Source organism: Triturus cristatus, chromosome 4_1 (assembly GCF_964204655.1).
Source record: "Triturus cristatus chromosome 4_1, aTriCri1.1, whole genome shotgun sequence".
Lineage (NCBI taxonomy): Eukaryota > Metazoa > Chordata > Amphibia > Caudata > Salamandridae > Triturus > Triturus cristatus.
In genome coordinates, this window is record NC_140585.1 from 840,932,568 (window position 1) to 840,951,481 (window position 18,914).

The following is an 18,914-nucleotide window of genomic DNA, read 5'->3' on the forward strand; positions in this document are numbered from 1 at the left end:
CTATTTTGCCTCTTTCTGCTAGTTTCTACCTATTTTTCTGCCTCTTTCTGCTAGTTTTTGCCTATTTTTCTGTCTCTTTCTGCTAGTTTCTGACCCTTATTCTGCATCTTGCTGCTAGTTTCTGACCACTATTTTGACTCTTTCTGCTCACCTTTTTCTTGCCTCTTTCTGCTTGTTGCTGATTTTTATTTTGCCTCTTTCTGCTCATTTCTGACCTTTATTTTGCCTCTTGCTGCTCGTTACTGACCTCTATTTTTCCTGTTTCTTCTCACCTTTTTTTGCCTCTCTTTGCTTGCTGCTGATCTTTATTTTGGCTCTTTCTGCTTGTTACTGATCTGTATTTTGCCTCTTTCTGCTTGTTTCTGACCCTTATTCTGCCTCATGCTGCTTGTTTCTGACCTCTATCTTTCCTCTTTTTTCTCACCTTTTTTTGCCTCTTGCTGCTTGTTGCTGAACTTTATTTTGCCTCTCTATGCTTGTTTCTGACCTTTATTCTGCCTCATGCTGCTCGTTTCTGACCTCTATTTTTCCTCTTTCTTCTCAGCTTTGTTTGCCTCTTCCTGCTTGTTGCTGATCTTTATTTTGTCTCTTTATGCTCGTTTCTGACCTTTATTTTGCGTCTTTTTGCTCATTTCTGATCTGTATTTTGCCTCTTGCTGCTCCTTTCTGACTTCTATTTTGCCTCTTTCTGCTAGTTTCTGACCTTTATTCTGCCTCTTACTGCTCTTTTCTCACCTTTATTTTGCCTCTTTCTGCTTGTGTCTGACCTTTATTTTGCATCATTCTGCTTGTTGTTGACCTATTTTGCATCGCTCTGCTCATTTCGGACCTTTATTTTCCCCTTTTTTCTTTGTTTCTGATCTCTATTTTGCCTCTTTCCACTCGTTTCTGACCTTTATTTTGCGTCTTTGTGCTCCATTCTTACCTTTATTTTGCCTCTTTCTGCTCGTTTACGACCTCTATTTAGCATCTTTCTGCTAGTTTCTGACCTTTATCCTGCCCCTTTCTGCTCATTGCTGATTTCTATTTTACCCCTTTCTCCTCATTTCTGATCTTTATTTTGCCTCTTTTTGCTTGTTTCTGACCTCTATTGTGCCTATTTCTGCTAATTGCTGGCCTTTATTTTGGCTCACTGTGCTTGTTGCTGACCTTTATTTTGCCTCTTTCTGCTCATCTTTTTTTGCTTCTTTCTGCTCATTGCTGATCTTTATTTTACCTCTTTCTACTATATTCTGAACCTTAATTTAGCATCATTATTTTGTCTCTTTTTGCCTGTTTCAGACCTCTATTTTGCCTCTTTATGCTTATTGCCGGACTTTATTCTGCCTCTTTGTGCTTATTGCGAACCTCTATTTTGCCTCTTTCTGCTAGTTTCTACCTATTTTTCTGCCTCTTTCTGCTAGTTTTTGCCTATTTTTCTGTCTCTTTCTGCTAGTTTCTGACCCTTATTCTGCATCTTGCTGCTAGTTTCTGACCACTATTTTGACTCTTTCTGCTCACCTTTTTCTTGCCTCTTTCTGCTTGTTGCTGATTTTTATTTTGCCTCTTTCTGCTCATTTCTGACCTTTATTTTGCCTCTTGCTGCTCGTTACTGACCTCTATTTTTCCTGTTTCTTCTCACCTTTTTTTGCCTCTCTTTGCTTGCTGCTGATCTTTATTTTGCCTCTTTCTGCTTGTTACTGATCTGTATTTTGCCTCTTCCTGCTTGTTTCTGACCCTTATTCTGCCTCATGCTGCTTGTTTCTGACCTCTATCTTTCCTCTTTTTCCTCACCTTTTTTTGCCTCTTGCTGCTTGTTGCTGATCTTTATTTTGCCTCTCTATGCTTGTTTCTGACCTTTATTCTGCCTCATGCTGCTCGTTTCTGACCTCTATTTTTCCTCTTTCTTCTCAGCTTTGTTTGCCTCTTCCTGCTTGTTGCTGATCTTTATTTTGTCTCTTTATGCTCGTTTCTGACCTTTATTTTGTGTCTTTTTGCTCATTTCTGATCTGTATTTTGCCTCTTGCTGCTCCTTTCTGACTTCTATTTTGCCTCTTTCTGCTAGTTTCTGACCCTTATTCTGCCTCTTACTGCTCTTTTCTCACCTTTATTTTGCCTCTTTCTGCTTGTGTCTGACCTTTATTTTGCATCATTCTGCTTGTTGTTGACCTATTTTGCATCGCTCTGCTCATTTCGGACCTTTATTTTCCCCTTTTTTCTTTGTTTCTGATCTCTATTTTGCCTCTTTCCACTCATTACTGGCTTTTATTTTGCCTCTTTCTACTCGTTTCTGACCTTTATTTTGCGTCTTTGTGCTCCATTCTTACCTTTATTTTGCCTCTTTCTGCTCGTTTACGACCTCTATTTAGCATCTTTCTGCTAGTTTCTGACCTTTATCCTGCCCCTTTCTGCTCATTGCTGATTTCTATTTTACCCCTTTCTCCTCATTTCTGATCTTTATTTTGCCTCTTTTTGCTTGTTTCTGACCTCTATTGTGCCTATTTCTGCTAATTGCTGGCCTTTATTTTGGCTCACTGTGCTTGTTGCTCACCTTTATTTTGCCTCTTTCTGCTCATTTCTGACCTCTATTTTTCCTCTTTCTTCTCACCTTTTTTTGCCTCTTTCTGCTTGTTGCTGATCTTTATTTTGACTCTTTATGCTGTTTTCTGACCTTTATTTTGCATCTTTTTGCTCGTTTCTGATCTGTATTTTGCCTCTTGCTGCTCCTTTCTGACTTCTATTTTGCCTCTTTCTGCTAGTTTCTGACCCTTATTCTGCCTCTTACTGCTCTTTTTTCACCTTCATTTTGCCTCTTTCTTATCGTTTCTGACCTTTATTCTGCCTCTTTCTGCTTGTTACTCAACTTTATCTTGCCTCTTTCTGTTCATTTTTGACCTTTTTTCTGCACCTTTCTGCTAGTTTCTAAATCCTGTTTTTGCCTTTTTCTGCTACTTTCTGACTTTTATTTTCCCTCTTTCTGCTCGTGTCTGACCTATAGCCAGCCTCTTTCTGATTGTTTCTCACCTTTTGTTGCCTCTTTCTGCTCGTTGCTGGTCTTTATTTTGCCTCTTTTTGTTTGTTTCTAACCTTTATTCTGCCTCTGTCTGCCCATTTCTCACCTTTATTTTGCATCTTTCTGCTTGTTGCTGACCTTTATGCTGCCTCTTTCTGCTCATTTCTGACCTTTGACTGTCTATTTATGCTTGTTTCTTATCTCTATTTTGCTTCCTTCTGACCGTTTCTGTCCTTTATTCTGCCTCATTTTAGTTGCTGTTGACTCTTATTCTGCCTCATTCTGCTAATTTCTTCCTTTTCTCTCCAGGACCGTGGGGGAGTCTTAAGACTCCTGCTGTACCTGCCAGCTCCTCTCCTCCTCCGTTAGCCAGTATTGCTCCTGCATGCATTGAACTGCTGGAAATGCAGCTCTCTGTGTGCAGGAGTATTGTTTTCATGTGTTTCCCTGCATGCATATTTTGGGGAATGCGAGGGTCGCAGAGGCACACTCCGCATTTATGTACAGAGACTTGTCCTGTGGAGGTGGCGGACCCCAGGGTGCAGAGGGTGTTGTGCAGGTGCCCCCGCATACATTAAAAGCAGTGCCCCCTGACTGTGACGTCCCCGTGGATTTTATAAGCCCTAGGAGAGGGCCCCGTGCACCCCTCTTCTTTTTATAATTCCTCATGCCCCCAGTACCTGGTCAACCTGGGGGCTAAACATTACGGAAGTGCAGGGGACCGCGCTTCTTTTTTAAAAATGTTTTGGTGGGAGTTGCCGATGCAGCTGAAATTGCTTTTTTGCCCCAGGAGAGGTCCCTGCAGGACCCCCCAAAAGGACTTGTGGGTCAGGGTATTCTTACCCTGCCCCCTTCTCTTTTTTTATGTGTTTTATTTGGGACTCAGAGATGGCTGCCAACAGTTCCTGGTTAAAGAGTTGGCAGCCAATCAGAGGAGGGGTTCGCAAAGCCTTTGCACCCCTATATATACAAATTTGGATTTGCGTTAATATCTCAAACATTACTGAACTGATTTACACCAATTCACAAAAAAGTCGCATTCTGGACCAAAAACTACCTTTCTGGCAAATTTGCGACTGAATCTGCAGCATCAGTGAAGACTGCATAATACACCCGGCCGCCCCTGTGCGCTGGTGGTGTAGTTCTTGTGTTGGCCATTGGGCCTTACAGTGCTGACCTTGACCACAGGAGCTTTTTGTTTCCCAATCTGGTGGCCTGCTTGTCGCAGTCTCCAAGTCCACAACCATGCTTAGCCCGTTAGCTAATGTGTGGTCCCTGCACTCTGCACCTGGCCGCTCTGTGCCACTGGCGGTACGACTTGAGTGCCCGTTTGACCGAATCCTACCCACGAACCAGTAAGTTCAGTTCTGCCTTTTCAGGATTAAATGTGGCTCATGAGTAATACTGTAAATCTGTAATAAGTTTGCAAAATGCATTAACTCGTTTATCTCTCACTCAGGAAAAGTAATAGACTCGTATCCAGAGAAACCTGGCTGTGCTAGAAAAGTAATTGCAAAGTAATTTTGACTATCTGCATATACAAAGTAATTCTACTGTAACTTATTCAAGGCATTCAAACTGCATGTAAACTGCTTATGATTGCAAAGTATTTGTCTACTGGAAGACAATTTCTATGGACTGGAATCTGGAGAATGCAAAAGTGATTCTGGTATTTTACTGACCTCTGCTGGTCGTTTTCTATCAAGAAAGTTAAATAGAGGCAGTTGCCAACAAAATTCAAAAAGAAAGTCCCTCAGCAGAAAGCAATTCTGGTATTTTACTGAACTCCACTGGCCGTGTGCTATCAAGACAGTTAAATAGAGGCAATTGAGCAAGCAGTAAGCAATTCTGGTATTTTACTGACCTCTACTGGTCGTTTTGAATGGAGGCAGTAGAACAGAAAAAGAATTCCCTAAGCAGAAGCAGACAAGTCCTAGGGCTGATCTCCAGAACCCACAAAGTACATACACATATAAGTATATACTAAAGTATATGCAAGAGGTCTCAAATGCTCGACCGAAAAACCAAAGGTTACAGGGACGTTTTAGTTAGGAAATATAATTAAAATAAACCTTAGAAATTCAATGAAAAAGCCAAAGGTTACAGGGAAGTTATAGTTAGTTACAGATTTCACTCATGCAAAAGCAATGAAATTCAGCAGTTATAGTTACCTGAGCTAATTATAACTTATGCCCCCACAAAGCACTGCTTATGACCTCACATATTGAATCACTCATGACATGGTCAGTGACATCACTGATTACACATATATATATATATTCAGGCTCACTGGCTGCAAAGGAGCTGCCGCTTGGTAACGAGCGTTAAACTGGAATCCGATAGGATTAACAGCCCAGAGGCCCCCCAACGGAACCAGTACTACGGAGGAGCGAGGGTCGAAAACTCGGCAAAGGACACAGGTGAGCGAGGGTCGTATCGGAGGAAGCGACTATCGCATAACTGCAGATCTTTGTTTTTGAGTAGAGACCCGCTCTAGTTTCAACTGTTCCGGGTTGGGTGTGGGGTGATTCGAGTGTGGCGAATACGGGCTGTGTGACTGAGTGAAGTCAGGGAACAACCCAATCCAGCCTGATATCGCCAGCAATCTTTCATTCAGCTTTATTTGACTAAGGCAAACTCCGGATGGCAGCAGACGCAATGAGAGAAAGGGAGGAGGCGGCGGCGGCAATGTTTTGTGATGACAATATACCGCCAACGAACTACAATACCCAGAATGCCCCAGTGACAGGAAAAAATCCAGGAATAAAGGAAAAATGCAAACAACTTGAGAAAGCAATGAGAACTGAGCAAAAACGTTGGTGGGAAGCAAAGTCCTTGCAGCGCTATATTGACGTAGGGAGGATTCCCCACGGCTTGAGAATACTTATAGCCCCCAACTACGAAGCACCGGACCGTGACATGATGCGCGAATGGGCAGAAACCAATCTCGAGTCTTCTCGTAAATTGCTTTTTATCCTAGTCAAATATGCAGAAAAGGATTGCATTAAACTGGCGGATGAAATTGAGTCCTTAAACAAAGAATTAGAGAAAATGGATCAGCAAGATGACATCGTGAAATTAAAAACTGATATGAAAAAACGACTCAAAAAAGAGGAGGACGTAATAAGGGAACGCAAGACATTCAAATTTCATAGAGATCGATGCGACTATGAACAAGGCCGAATATTTACCTTCGCCCGAAAGTTTGACTCGCTCAAAGCTGACAACACTGACATAAAGAAAAAAGTGGCGGCAAGGGTTAACCAACAAACTGACTTAACATCCGCATCTGAGGGAAGTTCAGCAGCAGAAAGTGGATCAGAAATTGAAACTCTGAACAAAGCCAAGTCAAGCACATCACGCAGGCACTCCCTCACAGACGAAGTGGATTTTTTATGTATGGAACGGCTACAATCCCTCAGGCCAAGAAAACAACAAATTGGGGAAAATCAGGAACAGTCAAAAACAAAAAACGGAGAGAGAGGAGAAAAGCCCGGAGAAGAAGGATCATACAAAAAGTATCCAAAGAAGCACCAGAGGAGATACTGGAAGAAAGAAATCCCAGTGCTGCTGATATTTCCAGTGATATGACAGTCATCAATTTAACAGATATGGTTCTGAACAAAGCTGAATTACAATTACTTGCTTTGGGTCTCTCCTATTGCCCGGAAAGTGCGTTCAACTACTCCAAGTCTAGAGTTGACATTTACAAAAGTGTCAGGAAATTAAAATTGAAAAAATTCCACGCACAGGCCAAGAAAAAGAATACCACAATTGAAACAACGTCAGGCAACAAAGAGTCATCAACACAAGGAATGGACAATGAATCAAATACCATGTGTGATTCTGAATCATTGATTGATACACTCTACGATTTAGCATGTGAAGGAAATCAAACATGTGAATCCCATGAAGCCTTTTCCAATAATACTCAATCATCGACAATTACAAAATGTGCGACACCTTTTAAACCACCTTCTTCATTTTACCCATTGATGCTAAAAGACACCATTGACATATTTCAAGAAAAAGTTATTACTGAATTAAAAGGCCTAAACAGAATGACACACATTGGGCCAAGACGCAGCAAAAAGAATGTACAGGAACTGCAATATCATTCCTTGATGACCAAAATCAAAAACGATAAGGAAATAGTCGTGCGGAGCGCCGACAAAGGAGGCAATGTGGTACTCTGGAAAAGAGAGGAGTACACTAAAGAAGCAATGAGACATCTGGAAGATAAGTCGTGCTATGGAAACAGTAACAAAGTAGCCTGGAACGCGACGCAAACATCTTTTCGTATCACTTTGATGGCATGGCGAGAAAAGGGCTTGTTAACGTCAGATAAATACAAATATCTGTGGAAACCCAATCCAACAATCCCGATTCTATATTTTATACCGAAGGTGCATAAAAACAAAACTAGCCCTCCGGGCCGACCTATAATATCTGCTCGGAATAGCATCTTTGAGAACACTTCCATTTATGTCGACTATTTACTTCAAGATCATGTACAAAATTTAAGGTCATATATTAAAGACACTGGTGACTTTCTTTCCAAGATTAAGAACTTCAAATGGAACAATGAATACTTCCTAATTACCCTCGACGTTACATCACTTTACACCTCTATCAGACATAACGATGGTCTACGAGCCATGAAATATTATCTGGCGAAGAAGGGAGCACAGTACGAAGAACACAACAAAATGCTTGTTAATATGGTTGAACTGTGTCTAATGAATAACATTTTTATGTTTCAGAACACCATGTATCAACAACTGAGAGGTGTAGCGATGGGGGCCAGCTTCTCCCCCAGCTATGCATGCCTACACATGGGCTGGTGAGAGGAGCAGGTCCTCATGGTAAAACACTCTGAAACCTTTAAGTGCAATGTCAAATGTTGGCTGAGATTTATAGATGATTTATTTTTTGTTTGGCAAGGCACAGAGGAGGGAGCTTTGGAATTTACTGAATCGCTTAACAACAATGACCTCAATCTCCACTTTACATCCAATATCAGTAAAACAAATATAGTTTTCTTGGATGTAGAAGTTTATGTGGAACAAGGCAAAATAGAAACCAGACTACACAGGAAACCCACGGTGGGAAATGCTATCCTACATGCAAGTAGTGCGCACCCAAGCCATCTCATACAGAGCATCCCATATGGTGAGCTCTTACGCATCAAGCGCATCTGTAGCCATCAAGAAGCCTTGAAAGCAGCGCTACAGGATTGCATTAACAGATTTAAGGCTAGAGGATACAGTAAAAAATGCCTAGATAAAGCTCTCACCAAAGTTAACCTCCAAGACAATGATAAAACACCAGCCAAGATGATACAGTCCAAGGTCCCTGACAATACTGTCGATGATTTTAGATTCATCTTAGATTACAATCAGCACCAAATGTCAGTGAGAAAAATCATCAATAGACACTGGTACCTTGTTAAACAAGACCCCATCATAGGCACTATGGTACCAAAAAAAACCTCGATGACTTATCGGAAAGGGATTTCTATGAGGGATTCTCTTGTTGACAATGATCCTTGCGGAATCGCAGCCAAGGGATCTTGGCTGGCCCAACGATTTGTTTTTTTTAAATGTAAGACCTGCAAGGCCTGTCAGCATGGTGTTTCCACATCCAGCTATCCTACTCCTTTTGGCGGCACAGACAAAGTCATTACCAAAGCCCTTAACTGCAAGACAGACTATGTGGTTTATGTTTTAGAGTGCCCTTGCAATTTAAGGTACATAGGGAGTACTATATTACCAGGCCACAAAAGGGTACTCCAACACCTACGAGCTATTAAAAACAAAGACCAGGCATACCCGGTAGCACGGCATTTTCATGAAAAGCATGAAGGCAACCCTAAAGATCTCAAATACTTTTTCATTGATTCTGTAACCAGAAACAAAAGAGGTGGTGATAGGGAGAAATCCCTTAGATTATTGGAAATGCACTACATTTTAAATTTGGATAGCAAACATCCAAACGGACTCAATAGCTCTGAGGAATTACATGCGAGTCTATAATAAAGTTTACTATCTATAACCTTTCCAATGATTGGCCACCTTAGCCCTTTTGCCGTCCTATCCAATAACATTTGCCTAGACCACTAAATTACTTAAAGCATAAACTTTTATCAACATGCCACAAGTATGCAATATCTAATAGCCATAAGCCAAAGGGCCCTTCTTTGCCTCTATTAGATATATCTACCTCTCCTTTTCTCTCAAACACATTAGTTTTATTTATCACGGTGTTTTTAGGTATCTTTTTTAGCACACAATCAAATACTTATACTGTATTTTAAGTATATGTTTTTAAGAAAAAATTGTTTCACCACTTTTGGTATTAAGTCTTTCACTATATTTTTTGTCATCCAGTAGATAGGCACAAACAGTGGTTTAACACACTTATAAATTGAAATGTATGCTCATCATGGTTCAGTTGACCCAACTCAACTTATTGCAGATCATTTAGCTTAATAAGATATTTTAGTCCACAGATTGGTGAGACATAGTGTGAAACCAACATTGATAACTTGGAATTATGAACAATTGATGGTTTTAGATATTTTTGTATTTAATATTTAATATTTAATATTTAAGGTTTGGATATATTTTGTGTATATTTATGTGTTTTTAATATTTAATATATATTTATACACAGTTAACTTTTTAACTTTTTTACCATCTTAATTGTGAATCGTGTTATTTAAACATATTTATTCATGATATTTATTTATGAGTTCATGTTTTATGACATGCCAATGATAACAATTTCTCACATAATTCTCCTAAAATCCTCAAAATATGTTGGTTTTAACACTATAAGAGAAACCTTGAATGGTTGTATATATGTATATATTTTTTTAAGTGCATGTGTTCACATGTTCATATATTCATATATTTTATTATTCTTTCTCTCTAATTTTAGAGAAGCTATATGTTGCACTAGTGACAACAATTCTACCTCATTCTTTTAGGATCAACATAAGCGTTATTTTATTTTGGATTACCATTGTAAAATCAGACTTAATTTCTTTAATCGATATTGTAATCGTTTAACGGTGAGCATTACAGGATTTAGCCTGAGATGTCTTGTGAAAATCAAATAACAATGACTCACCTTACATCTATGTTGATTAAACGGCATTAGAAATAAAATTTACATAGGAAACCAATGTTGAAATGCTGCCCAATCAGATGACATGGTGTAAAAAATGTAAAAAAATGTTTTTCCTTTAATACCGTATGACATTGGCTAAACTGCGTCATGTGATCAAGTCCCCCAGGAGGGATGAAACGCGTTATGGCTGCCTTGTTTGTTTGAGTTTTGTGAATAAACAAACAGATATTGGAAAAGAATCCCGTGGTCCGTGCTCCCTTTTACTCAGCTGGTTGGATACGAGTGAGGAGAGTGCTTTCCTGATATATATATATATATATATTACCTACTGGCGGTCGCCAGTAGGTAGTTATAGTTAGGACCACGATTCCATAGGAAATCCGCAACATTCTATTTTGAATAACTTTGGCGCCGGTTGACGAATCCTCGCCAATTTTTCAAAATAGGTGGGGCGCTACGCTCCGCTCCTACCCTGAAAGTCTCGGGGGGATTCGTCAAGCGGGGGCTGAGATAAAAGGGGGGTCCCAAAACGCGTTTTTCCCATGCATTTTTTTCAATAGGACCTTTAGACACAGCTACAGCCCGAACAGCTGAACAGAATTACTTGAAATTTGGCAGAGAGGTAGTCCTCAGGTCAAGGAAGTGCCTTTTGTAGGTTTGGTGTAAATCTGTTCAGTAGATTCTGAGAAAATAGCCTTTAAATCAATATATATATCTGAGCCAGCTTACGGTGCGCTTACCGTACGCGTACGGTGGCGTGCGCGAGCACGATTCTGATTGGCCCTTAGATCTTAGTAAACATTCGAATCGGTCGAAACCAGGAAGCGGCGGCCGCCATTTTCTCTCTCGCACTCTGACAGGGGGTTGAAAAACCAAGTGCAAAAACATGTAAAGGGGCTGTTTACACAGCTCCCAAGCACCTAGCCATGTCGAGGGAGTCCCCAACGATCCCCCAAGTGAAAAAAGGCAATTTTAATTTTTTCAAAAAATTCGTCGATTACGCTTACCGTACCCGTACGGTAAGAAATAATAATAATAAAAAAAAAATATCCACATTCTCCCCACCCCGTGTGCAAAAGGTGCCCGAAGGGCACCTTTTGTGCATGGATTATTAGAGCTAAACAAAACATATATTTTACCTGTCACAACGATGCTCATCATATGTCCTCCATGTGCGCACGGTGCGCGAAGCGCATCGTGCGTTCATGGCCCAACTAGCGTAACGTGGGCACGCGGTGCGCGAAGCGCACCGCGTGCTCACTGTGCGCGCACGGTGCGTGAAGCGCACCGTGCGCGCACGGAACGAACTGCGTTAAGTGGGCGCGCACGCCACAAATGGCGTAAAGTAACTTAGCATTTAAAAAAACGTACAAATTCACTGAAAAAAACATAGGTTTCACACACGTTATAGTTAGCTGGACATTTTACTGATAAAAAACCAATGAAATTCCCCCGTTATAGTTACTGTAGGCAACTATAACTCACGCGACCGTCATCCTCTGCTGATGACATATGTGTCTTTATGAAAAAAAAATATTTGTAATATATGTATAGCTAAAATTTAATGGAAGAAGACATGGGCAAATAAGTGTCTAAATACAGTATTAGCATCAGTAGAGGATTATGGTCGCGTGAGTTATAGTTGCCTACAGTAACTATAACGGGGGAATTTCATTGGTTTTTTATCAGTAAAATGTCCAGCTAACTATAACATCTGTGAAACCTATGGTTTTTTTCAGTGAATATATATATATATATATATATATATATATATATATATATATATATATATATATATATATATATATATATATATATTACCTACTGGCGGTCGCCAGTAGGTAGTTATAGTTAGGACCACGTTTACATAGGAAAACCTCAACATTCTATTTTGAATAACTTTGGCGCCGGTTGACGAATCCTCGCGAATTTCTCAAAATAGGTGGGGCGCTACGCTCCGCTCCTACCCTGAAAGTCTCGGGGGGATCCGTCAAGCGGGGGCTGAGATAAAAGGGGGGTCCCAAAACGCGTTTTTCCCATGCATTTTTCCATAGGACATTTAGAACGAGCTACAGCCCGAACGGCTGAACAGAATTACTCACAATTTGGCAGAGAGGTAGTCCCTAGGTCAAGGAAGTGCCTTTTGTAGGTTTGGTGTAAATCTGTTCAGTAGATTCTGAGAAAATAGCCTTTAAATCAATATATATATCTGAGCCCGCTTACGGTACGCTTACCGTACGCTTACGGTAAGCGTACGGTGGCGTGCGCGAGCGCGATTCTGATTGGCTCTTAGATCTTAGTAAACATTCGAATCGGTCGAAACCAGGAAGCGGCGGCCACCATTTTGTGTATTTCACTCTGAAAAAAAAGAGTGAAAACAAGGAAAGGGGGCAATGAGGAGAGTTACAGACCCCCTAACATTTGTAAGGGGGTCAAAGAAGGACAGAAAAGTACAAAAAAAACATTTATTGATTTTAAAAAAAATCACGGGGTACGCGTACGGTAAGCTTACGGTAAGCGTACGGTAAAAAAAAATAAAAATAAATAAATGAAAAGCAGATTTAAGAGTTTAGAAATTAGGGAGCTCTAAAAAGAGCTGTTGTGTTTATGAAGTCATTTTTTAAGTGGTACCTACAAGTAAGTACCAATGCAGAGTCTAAGGTTCAAGAGGAAGACTCTGTTCCCTTCATCATTGAAGTGCACACCATCTCCTCTATAAATGTCTTGCATGTCATAACGCAAGTTGTTGTGGTAAATGGCACCCATACCATAGTCACGGAGGAAAGCAGAAACAGATTTGTTGACGTGCTTTCTTGCTTTGTCAATCTGTGGACAGAAATTATTGGACCAGTTCCATTTTTGCCTTTGGCATATGTTGGAAAACACAAAGGCAGTTTTAGGGAAAAGTGTAAACAGTTGTGCAAAGGTGTCCTTCATAAGCATTTCCAGACCTACCCCAGTCAAAGTGCCTAGGTCATTGCCACCACAGTGCACTATTATGAGGTCAGGGTGTTGGATTTGAATGAAGGATTTCACCAATGGCATCAATTGGTGCCACTTTAACCCTCTCTGACCAATCCATTTAATGTCTACATTTGGCAAAGCAAGGTCTCTCACCATACCTGTTTACTCTGCAAACTTTTCACTCCAGAAGACATAGCTGTGCCCTACAATCCACACTGTGAACATCTTCAAAGGAGAACTGGATGCACTCAGGAGGTGTCTTTCAGTAGAATGGCAATATGAAAAGAAAGACAGTTTGGAAATGGAGGCATACATATTTTTTTCAAAACAAAAAGAACTGATTGGCTGTTTCATACCATTCTAGAATAAAAACTAGGCTGTATGTGTAAATTAATAGAAGCATGTTTTGTATTGGTAAAAAAAAATGTGTAACCAAAGAACAGTACTATGGATTTGCTGTTAGGTTTGAAAAGTCAAGCACTCTTGCTCTGTGGAATTGAAACATTGTTTGGCGAACTTCTGACCTAACTCAACACAGCAGTGTTCCATGAGCTGTTGCTATGGTAGCAGGCAGAAGTCAAGTTGGGGGAAGGGTACTAGGCAGAAGTCAAGTTGGGGGAAGGGTACTTTTGGAAAAGGGTTGGTTTTCAACCAATAGAAATGTGTGATTTCATTTGAAAAAAAGGGGGAAGCACTGAGATTTGAAACTTACAAGTATATGTGTGGAAAAATAGAGGGAAAGTTTGCCATTATCTGGTTCTGCTGAGAGGTGAGAGGTGAACACAACAGAGATCCTGGCTCTGATAATCTGCTGTTTGAGTGTCACATTTCTTTCACAACTAACTAATTTTAAAGGTGAGTTTACAGTTTGAGAGGGGATGTATGTGGTAACTTAAGAAATGAATAATAGAAATGGAAATTGTTTTTGTTGTAGTTGCACATGGTGGTTTCATAATGTGTCAGTCTGTAAAAGTGATTTTCACTTGCCCCGAAAAAAAAAAGAGCAGTAAGTGTGCTTTCAAATTGGCAAAGAAATTTCGTTTTGGGACTAATGTGAAAACATGACTCTGTGTGCAGAGAGGAATTATAGGCAGAGATTTAAAGCGTATTGCTCTGGTGATTTAACAGTTGCATTAGATGGAAAGGGGGTGCGAATTTTTGGGGGAAGAAGTAGAGTCTTAGCACACACCCATGTGCTTGCCATGTATAGTCATGCACAGTATTTACAAGCGAGTGGGGTTTTCAGGTTTCAGTCTGTAATGCAAATACATTCAGCATCACTAAGGCTGGTTGCCCTTGCTGGAGTGTAGGCAGTCACCGAGAATACACATGGTGGTGGTCTGAAAAAACAGTTTGGACATGTGCATTTAAAAAAATCAAAAAAAGTGGTTTCATAATGTGTCAGTCTGTAAAAGTGATTTTCACTTGTAAAAAGTGATTTTCACTTGCGCCGAAAAAAAAAAGAGCAGTAAGTGTGCTTTCAAATTGGCAAAGAAATTTCGTTTTGGGACTAATGTGAAAACATGACTCTGTGTGCAGAGAGGAATTATAGGCAGAGATTTATTGCGTATTGCTCTGGTGATTTCACAGTTGCATTAGATGGAAAGGGGGAGCGAATTTTTGGGGGAAGAAGCAGAGTCTTAGCACACACCCATGTGCTTGCCATGTATAGTCATGCACAGTATTTACAAGCGAGTGGGGTTTTCAGGTTTCAGTCTGTAATGCAAATACATTCAGCATCACTAAGGCTGGTTGCCCTTGCTGGAGTGTAGGCAGTCACCGAGAATACACATGGTGGTGGTCTGAAAAAACAGTTTGGACATGTGCATTTAAATAAATCAAAAAAAGTGGTTTCATAATGTGTCAGTCTGTAAAAGTGATTTTCACTTGTAAAAAGTGAGTTTCACTTGCCCCGAAAAAAAAAAGAGCAGTAAGTGTACTTTCAAATTGGCAAAGAAATTTCGTTTTGGGACTAATGTGAAAACATGACTCTGTGTGCAGAGAGGAATTATAGGCAGAGATTTATTGCGTCTTGCTCTGGTGATTTCACAGTTGCATTAGATGGAAAGGGGGAGCGAATTTTTGGGGGAAGAAGCAGAGTCTTAGCACACACCCATGTGCTTGCCATGTATAGTCATGCACAGTATTTACAAGCGAGTGGGGTTTTCAGGTTTCAGTCTGTAATGCAAATACATTCAGCATCACTAAGGCTGGTTGCCCTTGCTGGAGTGTAGGCAGTCACCGAGAATACACATGGTGGTGGTCTGAAAAAACAGTTTGGACATGTGCATTTAAATAAATCAAAAAAAGTGGTTTCATAATGTGTCAGTCTGTAAAAGTGATTTTCACTTGTAAAAAGTGAGTTTCACTTGCGCCGAAAAAAAAAAGAGCAGTAAGTGTGCTTTCAAATTGGCAAAGAAATTTCGTTTTGGGACTAATGTGAAAACATGACTCTGTGTGCAGAGAGGAATTATAGGCAGAGATTTATTGCGTCTTGCTCTGGTGATTTCACAGTTGCATTAGATGGAAAGGGGGAGCGAATTTTTGGGGGAAGAAGCAGAGTCTTAGCACACACCCATGTGCTTGCCATGTATAGTCATGCACAGTATTTACAAGCGAGTGGGGTTTTCAGGTTTCAGTCTGTAATGCAAATACATTCAGCATCACTAAGGCTGGTTGCCCTTGCTGGAGTGTAGGCAGTCACCGAGAATACACATGGTGGTGGTCTGAAAAAACAGTTTGGACATGTGCATTTAAATAAATCAAAAAAAGTGGTTTCATAATGTGTCAGTCTGTAAAAGTGATTTTCACTTGTAAAAAGTGATTTTCACTTGCCCCGAAAAAAAAAAGAGCAGTAAGTGTGCTTTCAAATTGGCAAAGAAATTTCGTTTTGGGACTAATGTGAAAACATGACTCTGTGTGCAGAGAGGAATTATAGGCAGAGATTTATTGCGTCTTGCTCTGGTGATTTCACAGTTGCATTAGATGGAAAGGGGGAGCGAATTTTTGGGGGAAGAAGCAGAGTCTTAGCACACACCCATGTGCTTGCCATGTATAGTCATGCACAGTATTTACAAGCGAGTGGGGTTTTTAGGTTTCAGTCTGTAATGCAAATACATTCAGCATCACTAAGGCTGGTTGCCCTTGCTGGAGTGTAGGCAGTCACCGAGAATACACATGGTGGTGGTCTGAAAAAACAGTTTGGACATGTGCATTTAAATAAATCAAAAAAAGTGGTTTCATAATGTGTCAGTCTGTAAAAGTGATTTTCACTTGTAAAAAGTGATTTTCACTTGCCCCGAAAAAAAAAAGAGCAGTAAGTGTGCTTTCAAATTGGCAAAGAAATTTCGTTTTGGGACTAATGTGAAAACATGACTCTGTGTGCAGAGAGGAATTATAGGCAGAGATTTATTGCGTCTTGCTCTGGTGATTTCACAGTTGCATTAGATGGAAAGGGGGAGCAAATTTTTGGGGGAAGAAGCAGAGTCTTAGCACACACCCATGTGCTTGCCATGTATAGTCATGCACAGTATTTACAAGCGAGTGGGGTTTTCAGGTTTCAGTCTGTAATGCAAATACATTCAGCATCACTAAGGCTGGTTGCCCTTGCTGGAGTGTAGCACTCTGGACATGGGCTTTTTAAAAAATCTGAAAAGTGGTTTCATAATGTGACAGTTTGTAAAAGTGATTTTCACTTGCCCAAAAAAAAGAGCAGTTTGTGTGCATTCAAATTGGCAAAGAAATTTCGTTTTGTGACTATTGTGAAAAGAAATGTAGTAATATATTTAAATACAATAAAGGATTTTTTTTTTAGTTTTTTTCAGGTATTGCTGAAGAGCAGTGAACAAAATTTAAGATGCCTACAAAATCCAGAGTTCAAAAAACGCTAAAAAAAAAACTATATTTGAAGACAACTGGAGGACCAAAGTTAGTAGAAGATGCTCAAGTTGGGAAAAAGAAAAAATCTTCTGGTAAGCAGAAAAAACAATTTCTTAAAAATATATTCAAAACAAAGAAAAATGTACAAAATGTCTGTACTGGAAAGAATGTTACAAAAGGAAGAGAACAGGAAAAAATTGAGAATTTAGTTAATGCAAATATACCTTCTGCAACTGAAAAGATTTACATAAACAGAAAAACAGCGTTTAAAGAGATACGTAGAAAAATGTTTCAGAGAAGAGTTATGTCCAATTTGATAAAGGATGTGAAGAAATATAAGCAAAAGGCAAAATATTACAAGAGAAAAAAAGAAATTGAAGCCATTGCAGCAAAGGCATTAGAATTAAAAAGGAAACTATTCATATTAATTTTGAATAGGATGCGTACATTAGACAAAATGGTTAATGTACTGAAATCACATAGCAAAAGGAAAAGAGTAGTGAACAGAACAAACTTTTGTAAAGTGTTTTTAGGAAAGTGGATGCATAGTTCAAGTAGTGAACCTTTTTTTAATGAAGAGAGCTATTTTCAAAGTAATAGTTTGCTGCATGCAGTTGACACCAGAGGTCGTTCATACGAAGTAACAAATGGTTGCATAATGGAGAAGGAGATAATGGTTCCAAGAGATGAGGTACAAGTGATGGCAGATGAGGCAATGTGGAGACGTCCTAAAGCCCCAGTGTACACTTGGAATTGTAGTAGTATTTGCACTGTGCGTCAGGAATCTATTGACAAATTTCGAGAGTTTCTAAGAGAATATAGTAAAAAAAGTGTAAAACAGAAGATTAAGGTGCTTCAAAGTCTGGATCCATGCAGAGTGAGAGAGAATACTGGTTTGCAGGGTCATTCTCTGGCTTGTCTATCTAGAAAAGTGTGCAATAGTGTTTTCCATCATTTTAGGATGCTGGCTGTTCATCATACTGGAATGAGAAAGTTTGTGAGACGGTTGTATTTTGCCAAAAGTCCAGCAATAAAGTTAAATGAATTGAATAGGGCTCTGTTCCGAGGAACGGTATCAGATGTAGAGAAGGTTGTTGATGAAATTCAGTTTTGTTACTTTGGTCCTGAACAAAACAGTGCAGAGAAGGACACAGTAAATGAGGAAGAAGTGGAAGAGAATGTAGAACCTTCTGTAAGTAAGACATTTAATGATCACATAACAAAATTTGCAATAGTCTCTAATGAAAGACCAAATGTTACTTGTATTTGTTGCCGCAGAACTCATTATAGAAAACAAACTAGGAATGTTGATCTCTACAGAAAGAGTGAAAATGAAGATAATTATAAGTGGAAGGATTTTGCCACATATATATTTCTAGAAAATTGTTTTGAATTGGGTGAAGATCAGCGTATTTGTAAATACTGTTACAACAAGTTAGAGGAAAATAGAATGCCGACCAGAGCTGTACATAATAATTTAGAATTGGATGCTATTCCTGCTGAACTTTCTGAATTAAATACATATGAGTCTATACTCATTCAATGTGTTCATCCGTTCCAGACCATAGTACGTATGGAGCCCAAAACTGGTAAATTACCTCCTTCAGATTTACTGAGAGGTTTAAAAGGTAGAGTGGTGTATTTGCCCTTGGATTTGAAAAAAAATATGGAAACTATTGATGCGGATACTTTGGAAACTGAACCATTAATTATTCTGGTTAATGGTGTACCTACAAAGAATAAGAAGATTTGGCAGGAGCTGGTAGATGTGCGGAAAGTACAAAGAGCAAATTTGTATTTGAAAAAAAATAACAAATGGTATGAATCAATTTATATAGAAGAAGAAGAAGAAGAAGAAGATTTTCAAGAAGACACAGAAACACCAACTGGACAAATTGAAAAAGTGGACAAGTCAAAGGAAGAAGAAATTTATGAACATTTTAGC